Genomic DNA, 7573 nt, shown 5'->3' on the forward strand with positions numbered 1-7573 from the left:
TTCATTCTTTGTTTATTTATGTGCTTATCTAAAAGCCCCGTAAATGCCCCATTTTATCTGCCTCTATCACTGCCCTTGGCAGCATATTCCAGACTTCTACCACTTTCTGTGTGAAAAACTTGCCCCTCACATCTCCTTTGAATCTTCCCCCTCTCACCTTAAATGCATGTCCCCTAGTATTAGACATTTCAACTCTGGGAAAAAGAGTCGACTGTCAACCCTATTTATGCCTCTCATTATTTTATAAACTTCTATCAAGTCTCCCCTCAGCCTCTGTTGCTCCAGAGTAACAACCTGAGTTTTTCTCGCTTGTATTTATAGCTCATACCCTCTAATCCAGGCAGCATCCTGGTAAACCTCTTCTGCACCCACTCCAAAGCCTCCACATCCTTCCTGTAGCCTCACCAAAGTTTTATGAAGCTATAACATAACATTCTGACTCATGTACTCAATGCTTCTATGTCTTATGGGGTCTTTAGGGGAAGCAGTGGCCTATTTGTATTATCACTGGATTGTTAATCCAGAGACCCAGATAACATTCTGGGGACCCGTGTTTGGATACCACCACGGCAGATGGTGGAATTTGAATTCAGTAAAATATCTGGAATTACGAATCTAATGATGACCGTCAATCCATTGTCGATTGTCGGAAAAACCCATCTGGTTCGCTAATGCTCTTTCGGGAAGGAAATCTGCCACCCTTACCTGGTCTGGCCTACATGTGACTCCAGGCCATAGCAATGTGGTTGACTCTAAATTGCCCTCTGGGCAATTAGGGATGGGCAATAAATGCTGCCTGGTCAGCGATGCTCTCATCCCATGAATGAATAAAAAAAAGGTCTTATTAAGGTGGAGACCTGGGATGATTAACTAAAATAAGATTAAAGTTTCTACAGCCAAAGAATGGTAACAGTTCTGAAGAAATTTAGTTTGTGTCCAAATGAGGCATGAATTATAAAACGCACCTGAATGTAATATGAAAGGGTACAGAAAGAAGCCAGGCAATACTGGACCTTGGTAAGACCATAACTGGAGCATTGTGTGCAGTTTTGGTCTCCCTACCTGAGAAAGGGTCCACTGAGGGAGTGCAGCAGATGCCGGGGATGGCAGGACTGTCCTATGAGGAGAGATTAGATCGACTGGGCCTGTACTCACTAGAGTTTAGAAGGATGAGTGGGGATCTGATTGAAACATATAAAATTCTCACAGGGCTGGACAGATGTGACACAGGGAGAAAGTTTCCCCTGGTTGGGGAGTCTAGAAATGGGGTAGACCATTTAGAATTGAGGTGATGAAAAATTTCTTCACTCAAAGGACTTGTGGAATTCCCTACCACAGAAGATTGTGGAGGCCAAGTAACTGAATATATTCAAGAAAGAAATAGTTAATTTTCTGGATTTTTAAAGGTATTGAAGGGCATAGGGAGGAAGTGGGAATATGGTATTGAGATGAAGCATCAGCCATGATCATACTGAATGGCAGAGCAGGCTCAAAAGACCTAATGGCCTACTTTTGCCCCTACCTTCTATGTTTACAACAAGACAAGATATTGGCCGAGAAACTGTGAAATCCACATTGAAAGGGGCTGAGGCATAGCTTAATATCCTAAATTGTTGAACTCGACATTCACTTGTCTGTGTGTATTTTTCCACCAATCAAAATGGTTTAGCTATTCAGAAATTGAAAGAAAGACTTGCACTTATGTACAGCCCCAGGGTATGCCAAAATGCAGTGAAGTATTTCTGAAGCATAGTTGCTGTACTGAAGAAATCACAGCCACTAATATTCACAGCCAGCTCCTACAAACAGCAATGCGATAATGACCTGGAAACGACCAGTTAATTCATTATTTTCATGATGTGGGTTAAGGGATAAATATTGGTTAGGGCACTTTGATATATTTTTCCAGTTTGTAACAGAAGGAGAATGTAATTTTTAGTCCAACACCTGCAAATCTATTCAGTTCGCACTTGAACCACATTTCAGAGGAGGCATGGGCTTGGCAAAGGAAATGTTGAGGACAAGTTGTGGGGAATATTAACTGTAATAACAAAGAAAAACAATCATTAAATATGTGAAGTAGCACTCAACAAGCAGCAATTGCCCATTCTTACTGAAAACTGTGAGTTTCAGGAATGGCTGTACTTGTAACTCTTTGACTCGAGTTAAGAAAAAAAATTGGGAAGTGGAGCAGAGAAATAAACTCCTAGGAAATCCATTCCCTGCTGAAGACCAGACGTGCAGCATTCAAGTCAGGTGTCCCAGACCGATACAGGAGATCCAGAAATGACCTCCACTAAGTCATCAGGAATGTCAAGAGGCAATAGCAGACCTAGTTAGAGGCCCAAACCTACCAAACAGACACTCACTGTGACAAGGCCTAAACAACATTGTGGGGTACAAAATGAAGCAAAGCAAGACAGCGGACAAAGACACATCCCTCCCTGATGCGCTCAATGCTTTCCAAGCTCGGTTTGAGCAGAATGCTAGTGGCGTGGTGACACCTGCCCCAACACACCTGTGCCCTCTGTCACCACCCCAGATTTCAGATTGGTCTCCCTGGGAGTCAACCCAAGGAAAGCAAGGGGCCTGGACGGTGTCCCCAGCCGAGCACTCAGATCCTGTGTGCACCCACTGACGGAGGTATTCACCAACATCTTCAACCTCTCCCCCTACAAGCCAAAGTTGTCCCCTGCTTCAAGAAGACCACCATCATTCCCATACCCAAGAAAACACACGTAGTGTGCCTTAATGACTACCCACCCAGTGGCTCTAACCTCCGTAATCATGAAGTGCTTTGAGAGGCTGGCCATGGCCCTCTAGTCTCCCAGCCTGTCTTGCTCCCCTACAGTTTGCCTATCAATGTAACCGGGCCACAGAGGATGCCATATTCCTAGCCCTGCACTTATCCCTGGAACATGTAAACAACAAGGACACTTACATCAGACTCCTGCTCGTTGACAACAGCTCCATCTTCAACACCATTATCCCCTCCAGGCTGATCTCAAAACTTTGAGACCTTGGTCTCAGCTCTGTCCTCTGTAACTGGATCCTCAGCTTTCTGACCCATAGACCGCAATCAGTGAGGATAGGTAACTGCACCTCCTCCACAATAACACTCAACACTGGAGCACCCAAAGGATGTGTTCGCAGCCCACTACTCTACTCCCTGTAAACCTGTGACTGTGTTGCCAAATTCAAAGTGAACACCATCTACAGGTTCACTGACCACACCACCATAGTAGGACGGATATCTAACAATGACGAGTCAAGCTACAGAAGTGAGATAGAGGGCTTGGTGATGTGATGCAACAAAAGCAATCTGTCTCTCAATGTCGGCAAAACTGAAGAGCTGATCATTTACTTTAGAAAGAAAGAAGGAGAACACGTTCCGATCTACATCAATGGATCAGAGGTTGAGAGGTTGGAGACCATCAAATTCCTTGGAGTGACGATAACCAACAATCTCTTGTGGATTTCCATGTAAATACAATGGTCAAGAAGGCACAACAATGCCTCTTCTTCCTCAGGAAATTTGGCATGTCCATACGGACCCTCACCAACTTCTACAGATGCATCATTGAAAGCATACTGTCCGGGTGCATATCGGCCTGGTACGGCAACTGCTCTGCCCAGATCTGTAAGAAACTACAGAAGGTTGTGTGCACAGCCCAGACCATCACGGAAGTCAACCTTCCATCCATGGACTCTGTTTACATGGCTCACTGCTGCAGAAAGGCTGCCAACATCATCAAAGACCCATCGCACTCCGGTAATGACCTCCTACAACCTCTTCCATCAGGCAGAAGAAACAGAAACTTGAACACATATCAGCAGGTTCAAGAACAGCTTCTTCCTGGCCGTTATCAGACTGATGAATGGACTCTAGCCTCAAATAATGCTGATCTTGCTCACGTTGACCTCGCCTCACACACGTCAAGTGGAATGTAACCTATATGCCTCTGTCTAGGTCCTTTTACAGCCTTTGATCTGTACATCCTTGCTTACTATGATCTGCCTGTACTACTCGTAAACAAAGCTTCTCACTGTACTTCAGTACACGTGATAATCAATCAATTAATCAATCATTGGATCCCACTACTCAGGACCTCCCACCATCTCTCCAGCCCCAAAAATTTTGTTTTAAGAGAATCATGCACTCCAAGATGAGCTATCATGGATTTCTCAGATCTGCAAAGTCTATGAATTAAGAACTTTATAAACATGTACAATATAATTGTGACTCACTGACCCTGGGGAAATGTTATCTGTTATTCGAATGCAGTATTTGAAAGTCCCGGCCAAATGGTTAGATCAAAAGCAGCGTATTCAAAACTGACAGCGCGGCATGGTGGCTCAGTGGTTAGCACTGCTGCCTCATAGCACTCGGGGCCCGGGTTTGATCCCACCCTCGGGCAACTATCTGTGTAGAGTTTGCACATTCTCCCTGTGTCTGCATGGGTTTCCTCCCACAGTCCAAGCATTTGAAAGTAAGGTGGATTAGCCATGCTAAATTGCCCGTAGTATCCAGGGATGTGTAGGCTAGGTGGGTTAAGCGTAAATAAATGTAGTGTTACAGGGAAAGGGTGGTTGGGGTAGTCTTCAGAGGGTTAGTTTTGAGTCGATGGGCTGAATGGCCTGCTTCCACATGTAGCGATTCTATGACACAGCACATTCTCTTCAGATCTGAGTAAATATAGCCAACAAACACTCTATCATGAAAAGTGGTCTGAAATATCCTTAATAATAGATGGACCAGTATGAAATAAATACTCATTTGGTCTTGTACTGGAGTTGCAAGTCACACCTTTTTCTAGGGCAGCGTCAGCTATAGCTCAGTGACATTCTCATCCCTGAGTCAGAGGATTGGGTTCCAGATCCATCGCACAGACCTGAGCATAAACTCTCGGCTGATATTCTGGTACAGTTCTGAGGGAGTCATGGACTGTAGGAATTAACATCTTTCACATTGAAACATTGTCTTTTTACTTGGATAAAGGTAAAAGATCTAACTGAGCAATTTTGAAGAAGGTGGTACTCACCAATGGTTTCAACAATATTCATCCATCATCAGAAAAACAAATCATCTTGCTGTTACTACATTGCTGCCTGTGGGATCTTGCTGTGCACTTTTGGACTGCTGCATCTTCCAATTGCAACCTTGGAAAGTACTTCATTGACGGTAAAGTGTTTTGTAATGTTCTGAGGTAACGAAAAGCAATTTGAAAGAGTGAATTTTTTTTCCAGTTGGGGATGGATATGAATGAGTTAATTGGATGACCAATCTGCTGGAGATCCACTCCCAAGTGTTATTTTACAGCTTACAGATCTGCATATCAGTATGTTTATTCAAAGCATTAAATAAATAACATGCTCCTTAATTAAATTTAATGTAAAACTGTTTTTATCCAACAGCGTGTCTTCAAATCCCGTACCAGTTGAGGTTATGATGAAGGACTTCCCTTCTCAATCTCTCCCCTTGGCTGAGGCATGATGACCCTCAGATTAAAGCCCCATCAGTCATCTCTGTCTCTAATAAGAGAGCAGCGCTGTGGTCTTCTGGGACTTAACTTTCATTCCTGCAATAGTGCGATCCAGTTTGGTGAATGCTTTAAAATCAAAAACAAATGACGGTTCTTGTTGGGGTGAGAACAGAAAATCCTGGGAATATTCAGTAGGTCAGGCAGCCCCTTTCTAATGTGGCTGGGCAATGGTGAGAAAGTTGGGAAAATATGGCAAGAAGAAATTTGAATTGCAATGTCAAAAATTTTGTTTTTCTGATTTTTCCCATGTTTTAAGTGTTGGCTTAAGTATCTGACTACTGAGTGATGAATGATTTATTAGATGCATTTGCATCTCATTATCAGCCCAACCCAATTTATTTATACACCACTCTGCTGCTTTTCCGAGAAGCTAGACAGTGCAAATTCTTGATACATAAATCCAGGAAGGTACCTCGGAACTGCAGCTTATTCCAGCCATCATCAAACTGTGCCTTCAACACAAAGTCCCTGTATGGTTCATCCCCACCATCTTCACAGAAGAAAGCACAAAATACTTTCCAGGAAGTCTGAAGAAGCAATGTGCTTTTGGGAATGAGGATTGAAGGAAATTAGTATTAGCAAAACAAAAAAAATGCTCTGGAGAGATTGTAGACCGGTTAGCTTAATATTTGTAGTGAAGAAGACGATGGTGTCTATTATAAAGGATTTCACAATGAGAAATTTTTAAAAAAAACAACAGTATTCACAAAGTTCATATGGATTTATGAAGGGGAATCATGTTCGATAAAGCTACTGGAGCTTTTTTGAGGATATATCTACTAGAATGGATGAGGGAGAACCATTGGATGTGGTGTACATGGATTTTCAGCAAGCTTTTGATAAAGTATTGCATAAGAGTTTAGTGTGAAAGATTAGAGCACATAGGATTGGTGGTAATATACAGGCAAGGGCTGAGAATTGGTTGGTAAACAGGAGACAGAGTACGAATAAACGGGTCATTTTTGAAGCAGGCAATGACTAATGGAGTATCACAGGGATCAGGGCTTGAATCTCAACTGTTCACAATCTGTATCTGTAATTTGGGTGAGGGAATCAAGTGTAATATTCTGGGCTTGCTGACAACTAGGTGGGAATGTGAGCCATGAGGTAGATATAGAGTGGCTTCAGATAGCTTTGGAATAATTTGGACAAGTTGAGTGAGTGGACAAATGCTTTGGTAGAAAAAAAACAGTATTATTTAAATAACGATAGATTGGGGAACTTTGATTTTCGGAGGGATCTTGGTGCTCTTGTATACTGGTCATTGCGAGAAAACATGATAGCTCAGCAAGCAGTTAGGAAGGCAAGTGATATGTTGGCCTTCATTGCAAAAAGATTTGAGTGCAGAAGCAAGGAAATCTTACTACAACTGTAAAGGGCCTTGGTGAGCAAAGGAGCAAATTGTGAGTTGGATTCACCAGGCACCTTCTTCCCAGGAATTGTTACCATTCAGTTCCATGTGGAAAATTTGAAAATTGCATTTAAATGAGTTGGGATTATGTATTAATGAATGTGAATGCAACAAAATCAGCTCCTCTTCACTCACTAATCAAAATTGAACTTTATTTTCTCAACTTAGAGAATCTTATTTTTGAGTGAAGGCGATCTGAAACCTGCAAAGCGCAGATAGTGATTCTGCTCAGTATTTCAAACACAAGATTACTTCTCATATGAAGTACTGCTCCTCAGTAGCTGCAGGTTAAGACTGGTAGACACTGTTAGTAAAGCCAACTGATTTTTCTTCTGCAAATGTTTGCAAATTTCCACTTTTGCCAAATTCTTTACAATACTCAAACTGTGAATCTTCACAGAAGACCATCAATACCACAATCTGCTCATAGCCATCTGGAATTTTCTCTGATTCATCGTATCACAATTTGATATTTTCTGGCAATTAATCTTGAGTAACTTTCCTTCCCTCCTGCAAAATGGTTAAGTAATTAACTCATTTGATGAAGAACATAAATGTATTGGAACAAAAACAAAGTTGCTAAATATTCCAAGCAGATCAGTACGTCTCAGATGTGGTA

This window comes from Rhincodon typus, chromosome 13, assembly GCF_021869965.1.
Source record: "Rhincodon typus isolate 14 chromosome 13, sRhiTyp1.1, whole genome shotgun sequence".
In the NCBI taxonomy this organism is placed as follows: Eukaryota; Metazoa; Chordata; class Chondrichthyes; order Orectolobiformes; family Rhincodontidae; genus Rhincodon; species Rhincodon typus.